The 16,949-nt window shown below is 39.0% G+C and overlaps 1 protein-coding gene across 1 annotated transcript in view; it reads left to right on the top strand.

The window, feature by feature from the left end:
- Nucleotides 1-16,949, top strand: part of KANSL1 (KAT8 regulatory NSL complex subunit 1) — a 167,375-nt gene that overhangs the window by 11,402 nt on the left and 139,024 nt on the right. The window lies entirely within an intron of this gene.

Genomic DNA, 16,949 nt, shown 5'->3' with positions numbered 1-16,949 from the left:
ATTGAAGGCAATCTATGTATAAATGGATTTATGAACTTCAAACCATTGTTCAAGGGTCAGCTGTAACTGTAGTCTGTGGTTTATTTTTACCTAGGTTTTGATCATGCAGTAATTTTTTTGGCCAGCAGGGGGAGCCAAAGTCACCGATAAGTGACTACATCACTGGTTTTCAAAGTTTGTTTTACCAAAAGAAAGAAAAGCCTTATTGACAAAGGACTAGTCAGAGTTCACAAGGAAGAAATACAGCTGCCAAGAGGCATATGAGAACATATTTATTCTGAAGTAAAGGAATGCAGATTAAAATGATACACTATTTTTTTTTTTTTTTTGAGTAAACTCTACCCCCAAATGTGGGGCTCAAACTCATGACCCTCAAGACCATAGGCACAACCTTTATTCACTGAGCCAGTCAGGTGCCCCATATAGTATTTTTTTTAACCTATCAAACCAGCAATTGAACTATGTTGTCAAAGGTAGTACGGGGACAGTCTCCAAAATATTCATCGTAGCATTATTTATACTAATGAGAACTGAGAATAAACTTGAATGAGCAGTGAGATTAATCAGTGTATTATGGCATATTTAAGGATGGATGATTATACAGGCATAAATCAATATTTCTGAAGAAGTTTTAATGTCTTAGGATGTTGAGTTTGTGATAAATGAAAAATTGAGGATATAGAGGTATAGAAGGATTCTAAATATATAAAACACAAAGATATGAAAACACACATATACATAAATAAAAGAATGTAAGGAACTGTAGCAACAAGTCTCACTGAGTCTGTTAGAGCTCATTAGCCAGTTATTCTGTCACCAAGAGATGTTTTGAGGTGAGGCATTGTTACTTACAAACCATTAACCCCAGGACTTTGGGCCTCACCTAAGTTATCACTTGTGTCCTGTAAGACCCCAGAATGGACTTAATATACATACATTTATGCACTTCTTGAATATTCTTAACTCTAAATATCTCTTGGTGATAACATTCCACACATTTCTTTTTATTTGTTGTGGGGAAAAAAAAAAGACTACCTTTTGAAGTTTAAAAAGTGTAATATATTGTACTGAGATCTGGTGAATAAATTAGTATATTTGCTATATTGATACATTTTCTGATTTTGATCATAGTGCCCTTGGCTTTCATGTTTCTCAGTTGAAGATGATTGATTTTAAGGTGTAATTTCTGGTGAAACCTCCTTCAGCCTCTTAGTCATTCCATCTACACTTCTTTGGGTCCTTGTTAGCATTGCTTTGCCTTTTTGGATTTATGGTAACCAGTCAGAACTACATTTCACATATAGCCAAATTACTATTTGCTAGAAAGACAGAAAAATAGGTTCTGTTTTTAGTCTTTTCCTTGCCCCCCTCCTCCCCTTCCCCCACCTTTGCACAGAACATTGCAGTGTCTTTAGGGGCACATTCTATAATTATTCAAAAATTCATTCTTTTGACTGGAAGCCATGAATTCTTTGGGGACAACTTAGGGTTTTTTCCCTGTAGACGGCTTACTTTCCACTTGTCCGTGCAGTAATAATACCTGCCATTTTCTTGTCTGTGATATTTTAGCTTCCTCTGTCTCACTGGGCTCTTAGAGGTAATTCAGGGTAAGAATCACCTTTTTAGTCAGGTCTTATGGTTAGAAAGCTTGACCTTATGTTGAGTTGAAATGTGTCTCCTCTGCAATTTCCACTTTGGGCCTAATTTTGTCTACACAGGAACTGCAGCTCTAGTTTCTCTTCTGCTGGGCAGATCTTTTAGGTATTTAGACAACTTTCATGCTTGCCAAAGTATTCTCCAAGCTGAAAATAAATCTAGTTTTTACAAATGTTTCTTATTTGATACACTTAAAAATCCTTTCCACCTCTCGGTTCCTTTATTTTCCAGCTCCGTATTATTTCACTATCAGGGAGCTCATCATTCCATCTGCAAACTGGGGAATTTTCTACATGTCTTTAATATAATTCATTAAAATGGCAAATAATAGCATTTCTAAAAATGCTACCTATTATCAGTCTTGTGCCTATTCTTCATTTGGGGAGGTGCCTCAGCACAAGACTCTTCTAAAAGCCCACGTGAATTATGTTCACATACTGACTTCTCCGAGAATTTGGGCAGACTGGTGTGGTGTGATTTCCTCTTCTAGAAGCTGTGATGTGTTTTCCTCAGAAGCTTTACACGCTGATTCGTCTTCTGGTCTAATCTTCTGTTAGAGATTTGCCAGTTTGGCCAATTTGAAGCTCGCAGCCAGCGAGTACATGGGGGTTATGTTGATACCGTGTTTCTGTGCGTTTTTGTTCTGCAAATATATTTTGAGAGCCTAACCAGGCTGGATGCGTGCTGACAAGGGAAACAGGCCTGGATCCCATCTTCCTGGGGCTTACAGGCGCTCACTCCTCTCAGGGCTGTCGGCCAGTTAAGTTCTTCCCCGCAGTTTTATAATTTCATACTTACATTGTTTTAAAACGCAGAGGCTACTTTGGGATTCCATGACTACCTACTATCTGATATGTTAGTTTGGAAGCATTTTTTTTTTTAATGATGAATTGGATTCACTCTCATTTATTTGCCTTAAATTTAGAAATAGGGGTTTTTCCCTTCATAACTTCCTTAGTAAATATTAGAGCAAATTAAAATTATTAGCTGTCTTGCTTTTATTACTGTTTATACCCTATTATCAAGTGACTTATTCAGTCTTCAGTTGGCATATTGTTTTTTATATATTTAAACCACCTCTTTGCGGCTTTTCATTTTCTTGCTAGGTTTTAATTGTTTTGCCTACATATGTGTTCGTGTTGCTTTTCTTCCTTTTTCGTTGTTCTATTCTGAGTAAAGTTGTTTTTCCCTTCTACCATTTTTTCTCCCTTTTTCTCCCCTCCCTTACCCCCAGACTAATTAGCAATTTAAAATACAAACATTTCTAAAATATTTGGTTGACCTCCTGATTTTTTAATCCCTTGCATTCAGGACAGTATTGTAAAGTCCATCTTTTTGTTTTATATTATGCATTTGCTTCTTAAGCAATTTTAATTTTATCTAAAGTCTAGATTTTTTTTTTGCTTAAAATTGGGTAACCATATATATACATATATATATATTTTAAAGATTTATTTTTTCTTTTTAAACTTTTTTTAATGTTTTATTTATTTTTGAGACAAAGAGAGAGACAGAGCATGAGAGGGGGAGGGGCAGAGAGAGAGGGAGACACAGAATCCGAAGCAGGCTCAAGGCTCTGAGCTGTCAGCACAGAGCCGGACACGGGACTCAAACCCAGAACATGAGATCATGACCTGAGCTGAAGTCGGAGGCTTAACCGACTGAGCCACCCCGGTGCCCCAACCATATATTTTTTTGATAAGCACATTTTTTATGAATGTGTTTAAGATAGAAGGGTGTGGGCAGAAAGAAGAGGAGGCAGGGATGTGAATGTATTCATATAAACATTTAAAATTTTCCCTCTACGGACTATTAGTTAAGTGTGTTTTGTATCTCTATTACTAGTGCGTCATAATATGTCAGTTTCTGATTATAATTTAGAACTAAGTTCCATTATTTGTATATATTGTAGATTCTAATTATTTTTGAGAAAGCATTATTGTATTACTTAAAATTTTCTGTCAGTTCCCTCAAAGAGGTTTTGTGTTATTAAACACATAGATTGTTGAAACCCACATTATTGTTATTGTTGTTTTCAAGTTTCTAAATCATTGAGCATTAGAGTTAAAAAGAAATCTTGAGGGGCGCCTGGGTGGCTCAGTCGGGTAAGCCTCCAGCTTCAGCTCAGGTCAGATTTCACATTCGTGGGTTCGAGCCCCGCGTCAGGCTCTGTGCTGACAGCTAGCTCAGAGCCTGGAGCCTGTTTCCGGTTCTGTGTCTCCTTCTCTCTCTGCCCCTCCCCCTCTCATGCTCTGTCTCTCTCTGTATCAAAAATAAATAAAACATTAAAAAAACATTAAAAAAGAAAGAAATCTTGATTTGGGGTGCCTGGGTGGCTCAGTCGGTTGACCATCAGATTTCGGCGTAGTTCATGATCTCACAGTTTGTGAGTTTGAGCCCCACATTAGGCTCTGTGCTAACAGCCTAGACCCTGGAGCCTGCTTCCGATTTTGTGTCTCCGTCTCTCTCTCTGCCCCTCCCCCACTCATGTTCTGTCTCTCTCTCTCTCAAAGATAAATGAACATCAAAAAAGAATAAAAAAAAAAATCAGAAATCTTGATTTAAAGAGTCTAGCTCTGTTGTTTTCTACATCAAGAAAGAGAGCGGTGTTGCCATTTCCCCAGTCACATAGATACCTAGTGGCAGAGCTAGAACTTGAATGCCAGGTCGTTAATTTTATCACTCTGACTGGGGATAGACTTATATGCTAGACACATTGATATTGGAGCATATGCAAACAAAAGAGAATTGTTGATTTATGGGAGAGAAAAACAAATCATTAACCTGGCGTGGAAATGAGTTGACTGATGAGCATACTTTCCTGCTCAGCATATGCTCTTCTCAGATCGTGGATCTGTAGGTCAGGGTATCTTCTCTGAATTCCAAATAGCGCTAGGGATGACAGCACCAGTTTTTTTTCTTCTTGAACCACCCATGTATAGAAGCCTTGCTTCTGTTATAAAATTCTTAGGGCAAAGTATAATAACATTGCTTTTGTTTTGAGCTTCAGTTCCAATCCTATCTCATTGAAGAGACCCTTTCCAGTAATAGGATTTTGTGTTCCTTACACCCTTCACTCACTGATGTTCTAGCTTGCATCTTCCTATAGATGATAGTATTGCTGACATGTTGAGTCTCTTCATCTCATTCTCATGTAATTTAGAGTAAGTCAAGTTTGATGGGAACCTCATTTTTGCTTATATATATTACTGGCAGTGAGCTCACAAGTGTAACATGAAGGCAAATTGGTACTCTGAGGTAATACCTTAAGGGGAAATAAAATAATTATGGCTTGCCTTCTCTTGACATTTTTGCAAGTGGTTCAACTTTTTTTTGGAAAGTGAAACTGTTTAGAAATTGTTATTTTGGCTCCCTCCATTTTTGTTTTTACAGCTTTATTGAAAGACATTTCACATATAAAATTTACCCGTTTAAAATGTACAATTGTTTACATGGTTGTGCATCTGTCACAGATGCACAGTTCTAAATTTAGAACATTTACAACTCCCCAAAAAGAAACCCTATGTCTAGTAGCAGTCACTCCCTGTTCCCATTTGACCCTCAGCCCCTGACAATCACTGACCTACTTTCTTTGTCTGTAATTTGCCTATACTGGACATTCATATAAATAAAATCATACAGTATGTGTTCTTTTGTGACTGGCTTCTTTCACTTAGCATGTTTTCAAGGTTCATCCATGTGGTAGCATAGATTGGTACTTTATTCCTTTTCATGGCTACATAATACTCCATTGTATGGCTGTGCCCCGTTTTGTTTATCTGTTAATTGATTGGTGGACTTTTGGGTTGTTTCTATCTTTTGGCTATTATGAATAATGCTGCTATAAACATTCTTGTATAATCTTTTGTTTGGACACCTCTTTTGGGTATATAACTAGGAGTAGAATTGCCAGGTTATATGGAAACTCTGTTTAACTTTTGAGGAAACATCAAGCTGTTTTCCAAGGTAGATACACCCTTTTACATTCACACCCACAAATTTCTTCACATTCTTGTCAACATTTTTTTTAGGTTTATTTATTTATTTTTTACTTTTTTTATTTTTTTTTTTAAGTTTTTTTTTTTTTTTTGATACAGAGAGAGACAGAGCATGAGAGGGGGAGGGGCAGAGAGAGAAGGAGACACAGAACCGGAAGCAGGCTCTAGACTCTGAGCTAGCCATCAGCACAGAGCCTGACGTGGGACCCGAACCCACGAATGTGAGATCTGACCTGAGCCGAAGCCAGAGGCTTAACCGACTCAGCCACCCAGGCGCCCCCCTTTTTTTATTCTTTATTTATTTTTGAGAGAGAGACAGAGACAGAGTGCAAGAGAGAGAGAGAGGGAGACACAGAATCTGAAGCAGGCTCCAGAAGGCTATGAGCTGTGAGCACAGAGCCTGACGTGGGGCTTGAACTCACAAACTGCGAGATTATGACCCGAGCTGAAGTCACACACTTAACCGACTGAGCCACCCAGGCATCCCTATTTATTTACTTTTGAGAGAGAGAGAGAGAGAGAGAGCACACACGCACACAAGTGAGATCAAGCGAGCAAGCATACACAAATGGGGGAAGGGCAGAGAGAGAGAGAAGGAGACACAGAATCAGAAGCAGATTCCAGGCTCTGAGCTGTCAGCACAGAGCCCGATGCAGGGCTTGAACTCAGACTGTGAGATCATGACCTGATCTGAAGTCAGACGCTTAACTGACTGAGCCACCCCTGCACCGCTTTGTCAACATTTTTAACTGTTCATCTTTTTGATTGTAGCCATGTTAGTAGATGTGAAGTAGTATCTCATGGCTTTGAATTCATTTTCCTGATGACTAATGATGAGATGTTTTCATGTGTTTATTAGCTATTTGTATATCTCTGGAGAAATGTCTGTCAAAACTTCCCCCCGCTCCCCGCTCTTTTTTCAAAGTTTATTTATTTATTTGGAGAGGCAGAGAGAGAATCCTTAGCAGGCCCTGTACTGCTAGCACAAAGCCCCACATGGGGCTCAAACTCAGGAGCAGTGAGACCACAACCTGAGCTGAAATCAGGAGTCAGTCTGATGCTTAACTTATTGAGCCACCTAAGCGTCCCTGCCATTTTAAAAAACTGGATTTATTAAGATTTATTCATATATTCTGGAAAGAAATCTTTGTCACAAATGATTTTGATTTTTGTCTCCCATTCTGTGGGTTATGTTTTCACTTTCTTGTTGGTGTAAGCACAAAATGTATGATTCTCATGAAGTCCAAACTATGTGTTTTTTCTTACCACATGTACTTTGGTGTTATATCTAAAAATGAAGATTTTACTCTTGTTTTCTTGTAGGAATTTTATGATTTTAGCTCTTAAATTAGGTCTGTGATCCACTTTAATTTTTGTGTAAGGTGTGAAATTGGGGTCCAGCTTCATTCCACTGCATGTGAATATCCAGTTATCCCTGTATTGTTTGCTGAAGAGACTATCCCCCTATTCCATTTGGAATTATTGTGGCACTCTTGTCAAAAATCAATCGTGAATGTGAGGTCTTATTTTTGGTCTCTCAACAATATTTCATTGATATATATGTCTGTCCTTATGCTGGTACCACACTGTCTTGATTTCTATGGCATAGAGTTAGATTTTGAAATCAGGAAGTGTGAGACCTCCAACTTGGTTCTTCATTTTCAAGATTATTTTGGATATTCTGGGATTGAATTGAATCTGTAGATCAGTTTAGTTGGTAATCGCCATCTCAGTAATATTATATCTGGGGCGTCTGGGTGGCTCAGTTGGTTGAGCGTCCAGCTTCGGCTCGGGTTATGATCTCATGGTTTGTGGGTTCCAGCCCCACATCGGGCTCTGTGCTGACAGCTAGCTCGGAGCCTGGAGCCTGCTTCAGATTCTGTGTCTCCCTCTCTCTCTGACCCTCCCCTGTTCGCACTGTCTCTCTGTCTCTCAAAAATAAATAAATTAAATAAATAAACAAACATTAAAAAAAGATTATGTCTTCCAATCCATGAACATGGGAGATCTTTCCACTTAAGTAGAACTTTTTTCACCTCTTTTGACAATTTTTGTCATTTTCAGAGTGTAAATTTTATGCTTTTGTTGAATTTATTTCTAAGTATTTTATTCTTTTTGATGCTATTGTATATTAATTGTATTTTATTTCATTTTCAGATTGTTCATTGTTAGTGTATTGAAATACAATTGATATTTGTATAGTGATCTGAAATCCTATAATATTGATGGAGTTGTTTTTTAGTTCTAATAGTTTATTTGTGGGTTACTTAAGGTTTTTTAATATATAATAATATGTTATCTACAAATAGATTAATTTTACTTTTCCCTTTGTTATTTGAATGCTTGTTTCTTCCTCTTGCCTAATTGCCCTGGCTAAAATCTCCATACAGTGTTGAATAAAAGTGGTGAGAGCTGACATCCTTGTTTGTTCTTGATCTTGGAAAGTATTCAGTCTTTCTCCATTAACTGTGATCTTAGGTGTGGTTTTTTCATAGATACCTTTTGTCAGGTTGAGGAAGTTTTCTTTAATTCCTGATTTCTTGTGTGTTTTTACCATGCAAGGGTATTGGATTTTGTCACATGGTTTTTCTGCATCAGCTGAGTGATCATGTGGTTTTAATCCTTTGTTAGTATAATATATTACATTAATTGACTTTGAGGTAATAAACCAATCTTGAATTCCTTCCTAGGATTAGTCACACTTAGCAAAGGTGAACTGTCCTGTTTATATGTTGCTAGATTCATTTGCTAGTGTTTTGCTAGTGTTATTCATAAGGGATATTGGTCTGAAGTGTGGTTTTTGTTTTTTTGTTTTTGTTTGGTTTTCTTTTTATGGCTTTCTCTGCTTTAGGTATCAGGGTAATAACAGCCTTATCATATGAGTTGAGATGTGTTCTTGACTTCATCTTGAAATAATTGTGGCTTAACTTTGGACATTCATTTAACAGTAGCAAATTCCAATTGCCTAATTTCTGAATGGAGATGATAGCATAACTAATGTGTAAGAAATGATGTGATATTGAATCCATGTCAGTTAGAAGAGACCTAAAAGCATCCCCCCAGGGCAACCACAAATATTTGGGAAAGAAAAGGGGGGTGCAGAATTAAGTACAATTGGATTAGGTCACAAATTTTCTTCTTCTAGACCTTTGCCTATCTTTTTTTTTTTTATGTCTTTATTTTTTTTTTTTGAGAAAGAGGCAGAGAGCGAGTGGGGGAGGGGCAGAGAGAGAGGGAGACACAGAATCTGAAGCAGGCTCCAGGATCTGAGCTGTCAGCACAGAGCCAGACGCGGGGCTCAAACCCACAGATGGTGAGATCATGACCTGAGCCGAAGTCGGACACTTAGCCCTGACCTTTGCCTATCTTGAGACATTCAGGGTAGACGTTCTGAGTCCCCTACTTTAGATCCTTGCCTCCTTCTTGGTTCTCTTAACTTCTCTCAGTTTCATTTTGGGGTACTTTGTTACCTCATTCTGGTTATACCAAAACAGTACCTAATTTTAGCATACTTGGGGTGGATTAGGCAAGCTTAACAAAAGGTATCAGAAGAGAATGGAATTGGAAGCATAAAGCACTAAATTTTGCTGATTATTCTCTTATGACTTCTTAACTTTGAATGTCTAACCATTTAAAATGTCAATGAACAGAAGGAGTTTTTCTTGGCTACCACGTAACTTATGATGGTGACTTAATATTTTATTTCCAGAGGTACTACAGTGATTGGCATTCAGTAGACCCTCAATAAATGTTTATGAGTGAATGGAAATGAATGTTAGGGCTTTAAGGGGATATCCACTTTTACTGAAAAAGAAAGTCATTCAAGGCAGGAATGCTAGTATTACTGTTGTCATGTTATAAAAATTTAATGATTTAGGCTAAATATTACAAGCAAGATCACATCTTGATATTGTCAGTACAGTTATCATAGGAAGTGTGAGTTTTATCCCCCTACCCAGAAAGTTTTTTTTCTTCTTTATACTACAGAAGATACACTTTTTAAAAGAAATGTTTATTTTAGGGGCACCTGGGTAGCTCAGTCGGTTAAGCATCCAACTCTTGATTTTGGCTCAGGCGATGATCTCGCAGTTTGTGGGTTTGAACCCCATGTCAGGCTCTGTGCTGACAGCAGGAGCAACATGCTTGCAGTTCTCTCTCTTCTCTCTCTGCTCATCTTCCTGCTCAGACTAGCACATGCACTTTCTCTCTTTCAAAATAAATAAATAAAAACTTAAAAAAAATAATTATTTTTATTTATTTTGCACTGACAGCAGAGAGAACTCATGAACCAATCATGACCTGAGCTGAAGTTGGATGCTTAACTGACTGAGCCACCCAAGTCTCCCTAGAAGTTACATTTTCATTTAGTGGTTTCATTTTTTTAAATAAATTTTTTTAAATGTTTTATTTATTTTTGATAGAGAGAGACAGAGCATGAGAGGGGGAAGGGCAGAGAGAGAAGGAGACACAGAACCGAAAGCAGGCTCCAGGCTCGGAACTAGCTGTCAGCACAGAGCCTGACGCAGGGCTCGAACCCACGAACGTGAGATCTGACCTGAGCTGAAGCCGGAGGCTTAACCAACTGAGCCACCCAGGCGCCCCAGTGGTTTCATTTTTTAAATTTAATTTGTTTGTTCTGCTAGTTGAAGTTAGTTCATTTGGGACAAGCTTTGTTAGATAAATTTGTGTCTAAATTTGATTGTGGGAATTAAATTGGAATATGCCTGAAAATACTGAATATCGTATTCTGTTATTTTTTGTCTAAATCAGAAATGAGAAAAGATTATTGTTAAGGAAATTGTATTTGATTTCTTAGTAAATGAGTGACAGAGATAAGACAAGGACTTTAGCATTTCCTGAATTCCAGTCTAGGAGCTTATAGTCTCATTTGTAATATTGTATAACAATTTTTATATAAGATCTCTCCAAGTTATATTATCTTTTTAGAGGGATTATGTTCAGGATTTTAGGGGACGCATATTTATCAATAAATGATCTGAAGCATTGTTTCTCCTACTTTCCTTTAAAGTGCCCTCAGTCTAGGGTTGTCCAGAGCAACTTCTCACAAAAGGGACATTTCTCTGAAGACTTCTTTATCTTGAAAAAAAAAAAAACATGAGAATTTGGCATTTTGCTCTGTAATATATTTGTGTTTATTTTAACAAAAGTGCATGCAGTTTTGCTACAACCTTTCATGAAATGGTCGCTCTGGCAAGGTGTCTCTCCTGATTATTCGTTGGCTTCAGTTACCCCCTGGTTTATAGCACTGTGTTCCGTAGTGTACATGAAAACCCAGTTCAAGAATCCAGGAATTAGTGGTTTAAAAAGGTATGTTTCCTTTCAAGAATGGTGTGCCTTTCCGGTGGAGGGAACGGTGTGCTGTCTCCAAAGTCCCTAGGTTTGCTCTGCCATCCGAGTGAGATTTTAGAAGTTGCATCTTAACCTTGGACTCAGAAACGGACTTAAAGTTGTTGTTGTTTTGTTTGTGTTTTTTTGAGAGAGCCTGTGCATGAGTAGGGGGGTGGGAGAGAGAGAGGGAGAGAGAGAGAGAGAGAATTGCAGTCTCCATGCCCAGTGTGGAGCCTGACCTGGGCCCAATCCCACAACCACGAGATCATGACCGGAGCCCATATCATGAGTCTGTCATTCAAATGACAGAGCCACTCAAGCTCCCTGGACTTAAAAATTTTTTAAGTGACATTGGCCTTGTGCACCTGTTGCCTCCTTTTCTCTTTGAACATTTTTTCCCCTCTGACTCTCTTAACCAGGCCCTTCACGAGATGGCTGCTCATGGCTGCCTTGAAGTTGTTCTGCATGTTTTCTTCTGTGCTTCATTTAGAAAAGAAGCCAGGCAGTTTCTTGGGAAATTTTGGGCAAATTCTGACATTCAAGTTTATTATCTCAAACAGTGTTTAGGTCCTAGACAGAGTTGCTTCATTTGACATTGCCTCATCTGCAAAGTCAAAATTTGGAACATTCCTTCTGTTATGTTTGGTCAGTGAACTTTTTTGGTTAATTCTAATTATTTGAGAATTTTAAAATGTTCTATACTAAAATTTAAAGCAGTAGAAGGAATTAAAATCCACCTACATAATCAGTATAGCTTTTTGTTTGACAACTTGAGAATAAAGTCCTTGTTAATAAACTGCATGCATTAGAAGCCAATGCTTGTGTTGCTACTTTCCAATCTGGTACCACGGAGGAGAAAGCATCAGTCTTTGGTGTTAGATCCTAAATGTAGCTGATGGCGTGAAAGAACCTGACTTGTTTCTTTAAGTGGTACAGTTGTATTTAGTTGCTATCTTCTGAATTATCTCAAAATAAAGTATTTCTAGAGTTAGGAGTGCTTTCAGAGATAACCTGTAACTTTAGTTACTGTTATTACTAACACAACTAAGTCATGAGGCTGCCTCAAGATTAGTTTTGCTTCTCAGTAAGTTATTGGAGCTCTTCTGTGGTGAGATGGTAAGGTAATATCTTTATGTAAATTTGAGAGTCGGTATTTCTAGTTTATAGAAGAAATTTATCTTTTTTTTTTTTATAAATTTTTAAAATGTTTTTTATTTATTTTTGAGACAGAGAGAGACAGAGCATGAGCAGGGAGGGGCTGAGAGAGAGGGAGACCAGAATCAGAAGTAGGCTTCAGGCTCTGTGCTGATGCGGGGCTCAAACCCACGAACCTGAGATCATGACCCGAGCCAAAGTCAGAGGCTTAACCTACTGAGCCACCCAGGTGCCACATAATTTATCTTGTTTTTAGGTGGGATTGAAACTAAGAAATGCCATGCATTCTTATACTACTTTGCCATTTACAAAAGTTTTTTACATGCTAAGTTGTTTAATCTTACTGAAAGTTTGTTGCTACGGGATTGAGTACATAACATATATTTTGAATCAGTTGAGACCTCCATTTAATGAAAAAAAAATCTTGATTTCTGAGCCTTACAGTTATTGTAATCAGTGTGAGGATTTTCTTTTACTTATATTTGGCTAAATCTTGATACTTAAGAAACTGTGAAATAGGTAGTATTGTTTGAGTTTAATATCTTTGTCACATTTATAGTTCTTATTCGTCAAGTAAGTAGCATGTTCTGTTGGGAGGATATAACTCTGGAAGGCAGATGATGTCGTGGGAAAGTGAGAATTGGAGACTGACCTCTGAACCCATCGTGTCCATCTGCTCTGGGGCTTAAGGTAGAATCTTAACTGTTCTCTCTTGGCCTCACCTCATTTTCCCACTAATAAAAGTTGGAGATTTAACTAGATGACCTTCCTCCATATTCCTTCCACCTCAAAATTCTTTGACTTAAATTTCTTACTATTGGCTCAGTTCATCCATTCTGGTTTTCTACTTAATATTTAGCTGATTACATATTAACATGATAGCATGCACCAATTTCAGTTTAAAGATGTTTCTTTCATGATGTAATTTTAATGTTGTGTTAAATAGATTGATATGTTCATTTCTGTGACATCTGGAACAGGGTCTTGAGCTTAATAGGTACTCACTAAATTTCTGTTGAATAAATGCATTTTACCTTTTTTTTAAAAATTTTTTTAATGTTTTTATTTATTTTTGATACAGAGAGAGACAGAGCATGAGAGGGGGAGGGGCAGAGAGAGAAGGAGGCACAGAACCGGAAGCAGGCTCCAGACTCTGAGCTAGCTATCAGCACAGAGCCCGATGCGGGGCTCGAACCCATTAACATGAGATCTGACCTGAGCCGAAGTCGGACGCTTAACCGACTGAGCCACCCAGGCGCCCCGCATTTTACCTTTTTATGTGGTTTTGGATTTATGAATGTAAATCTTTTGCAGAATTAGAATATGTTTTCAGGGAGCTCAAAGTATATTATGGATAGTGTTATCTGAGTTTATGAATGGAAACATTGTTGGAGTGTGTAGATAGGGATTTGAAGTTTGAATTAGGGAAGAGGTGCTGAGCTTATCTCGTATTTTAACCTTTTCAATTAATCGAGCTTGGGAAAATAGCTTCATTAGTTAACTAATAACAATAATAGTTAAATTTATGAGGAAGCATTACTATCTCCTTTTTACAGAGCAGAAACTGGGGCTTATAGGGTTAATACTTTGCCCAGAGTAACACAGCTGATAAGTCAAGGAGGCAGGTAAAATCTAAGGCTACCCCTGGATCCTGTATTCCTAGTTACCGCTTTATAACTTTTTCATTTATTCAGCAAATTCTTACAAAGTGCCTCCTCTTGCAAGGCTCTGGATTAGGTCCCCAGGATGTCATGAGGCTATGTTTTTTTGAAACTAAATGGTTTTAGGCGTTTGGACTTTTCTCCTGAGTTTTAATACATCTTTTTAAAGTGCAAAACAAAATAATCCCTTGTGTTTCTGAGATTAGTTTGGACATAGAAGTACTGAATTTGTGAGAGGATGTTCTGTCTGTGAATGTTGGGTTGTTAAGAGATACACGGTGCGGAAGTTATTGGAGAGTGCCTTCTCGGGACGTGTTTATTGTACAGGTGAGAGTTACAAAGCTGAAGTTGGAATAGCCATGGTTCCTGCCTTGTAGGGCTTTCAGGCCAGCTTCGGAGGGAAGACTGATAGATGAAAACAACCTCAAAGGAATTACAGAGAGCATTTGACCAAGATCAGGGTATTACAGTGCCAATTATCTACCTTACTGTGAAATAAAGTATGTAAATGAAATGGTGGTGTGGTGGAACATCTTGAAGGAAAAATAAGTGGCGGTGTGTTGAGGGGAGAGCAATGAACATGGAATGGTTGTGAGGAGGGATGATCCTCTTTTTCTAGGCAGAAAGAACATACAGATAAAGATATGGATGGGTACAGAGGTGTGTATAGAAGGGAAGGGCTTTTCTGAGGAATAAATAAGGTTTTATATAATATGACTATGAATAACCTAAGTAATATAGATACTCTAAAATATGAGAAATTAGGATTTTTTTGACTTCAGGTATAGAAAACCTAACTGGTTTTGGCTGAAAACAGTAAAAAATGGGCTGAAACAGTAAAGAAATGCTTGTTAAATCGTTCTCATGTGGCTGGAAGTCCAGTAGTCTTGCAGAGGTCAGGATTATTTGATATAATGGCTTAATGCTGAGAAATCCTTGCCAGCTCTCCATTCTGTGCCCGTTGATGAGGATTGTGGCATCTGTAGGGTGACTGTAGCAGTTTGAGGTGTCATGTTTAGCACTGTCTAAAGAAGAGGTAACTGTTTCTTTGCATTTTAGTGGCTTACCTTTGAAAGTTCTTATTTGTAAAAATTGGTGCTTTAGCAAAAAGACATCTCGTTTGAGGTAAGAATGTAAAACCTGCTGACTGATTTAAATGCCATAAACACTGTGAACTCCTGGCTCTTGGGCTAAGCAATGAGAGAATGGGAAAAGTTGGAATTCATTTTTCCCCCAAAAGCATGTTTTAAAATGAGCATTTCCACCTTTTTCCTAATCCACTGAATAAAAGTATTTCATATTCTTCATTATTTGGGGGCCTAATTAAATCTCACAGCTGAGTTTTAAGACTTGGCAGTCCACTTACTAATCAGAAGTAAAATTATGTTGTGGTAGGTGTCTTTGAATATAATATTTTTAAGTATACACTGGAAGGGGCTTTGCCTTATTTGGTGTTTTTCATTCGGCTCTTTTAGATTTCAGAATCCTTAGATTAGGACTCTAGTTCGCCATCTGTTGGTCTGTGTTTAACACCTTTCTGCTATATTTATATGAAGATATGTGCATGCATTTTTTTTAATCAACTAAATTCTCTTTCCCAGGATTATAAAAAGCCAAAACCAGCATCTCTTTTGGACGGTACACGTATATTAGTTTATTCTTTGTGTAATTTGACCCTGTGACTTCATTATTAGCTGCTTGCTTTTGCTATTTGAGAACCATGACCATAATTGATAGTGTGATTTTAAGAGTGTAATTGGGAGCTCACTGACATGCAGGTGTAGATGCTATAGGAGCTGGTGAGGAACTTTGTGGGAGGACTAAACTGTGAGGGTGTTTTGTTGGCTAGCAGAAGTGAGCATTCTACCGGATATTGGTTCTGGTGAGCCACAAAACAGTATTGAGCATTTCTTATCTTCCTTTTTCGTAGTAGAGCATACCCTTCCTGTCTTGCTGAATTTGATGATTTAATTGTTGGAATCATTTTTTTTCTTCAGTCATTTAAAGCAAATTCTGATGATTCCTAGAGTTCCATTTTAAAATCCCAAACCACTGAAAGGATCTTTGGCAACTTTTTCTTTGGTTTTAAAGGATGGTGGAATTATACTTTGTGTAAATGTGACACTTTGCGTTATATTGCTTAACTTTTTTAATCTAGAAAAGGTTCCATTATTGTAAGGCCCTGTTTTGGGAAACGAATAAAATACTGTACTGACAAACTGGTCATAAGAAATGATAAAGTGCCACCACTTTAAACCAACTCTGGTAGGAAAAGTGGGAAGTTTGCTTTTTGTTGTGAGATTTGGTTTCTCAGTGGAGTTCTTTGTTAAACTTTTAGCATAGCAGTGAACTTCCTTTTGGTGGCGACAGGAAGCATGAATACTCATTGTGTAATGCCATTTGCCTGCTTAGGCGGATCTGCCAAACCATGACACCCAAAACAAGACGCGTGCTTCTTAACGAAAACTACAGTTCCCAGCGGGCCCGGCGCGGGTGGGCCATCACTTCCCCTCTAGCTCCCGGCTGTCCCTTCCCGGGCTGGCCCGGCGCGGGCCCTGGCCTGCGCCTGCGCAAGGACGACGTGCGCCTTTTTTTTTTTTTTTTTTTTTTTTTCCCACCCTGGCGGCTGCGGAGCGCTGCGCTGGGGCTAGTGCCCAGGCGTGCTGCAGTGTACCGAGGCAGTCGGCTAGGACAAAGGGCGGCAGAAAGCGCTTCACTGGTCAGGGAGCTTCCTTCCCGATTCAGCGCGCGTTTAACCCTGAAATAGCGTGGCACCGACTGCATTAGGCTGTTTACTACACAGTCCAAACAGTTCCTCGCTCACGTCCTCTTGCTCCGCCGCGCCTGCCCGCCTTGCCCCCTTATAGCCGGCGCGCGGCCCCGCCAGCCCCGGCGCGGAGGGAATGTGACGGCGTCAGCGCCTAAGGTTAGCCTCACCTCGGCCTGAGCGAGGACCCGCTCCCGCCTGCCGCAGTGCCCCGTGCTGTGGCCGCACGTCTGGGAGCAGCTGGGTCCCGGCGCGGCGGCCTCCGCAGATGGAGGTTCAGAAACAGCGGCCGCAGCAAGGAGCCATGACTGAGGCGGCGGCGGCCGCGCCTCCTGGCGGCCCGCGGGGGTGGCGCGGCGGGCG

The sequence above is a fragment of the Suricata suricatta genome, chromosome 17, assembly GCF_006229205.1.
Source record: "Suricata suricatta isolate VVHF042 chromosome 17, meerkat_22Aug2017_6uvM2_HiC, whole genome shotgun sequence".
NCBI lineage: Eukaryota > Metazoa > Chordata > Mammalia > Carnivora > Herpestidae > Suricata > Suricata suricatta.
Note: the sequence above shows the minus strand (reverse complement) of the source record. Positions and strands in the feature narration are given on the sequence as shown.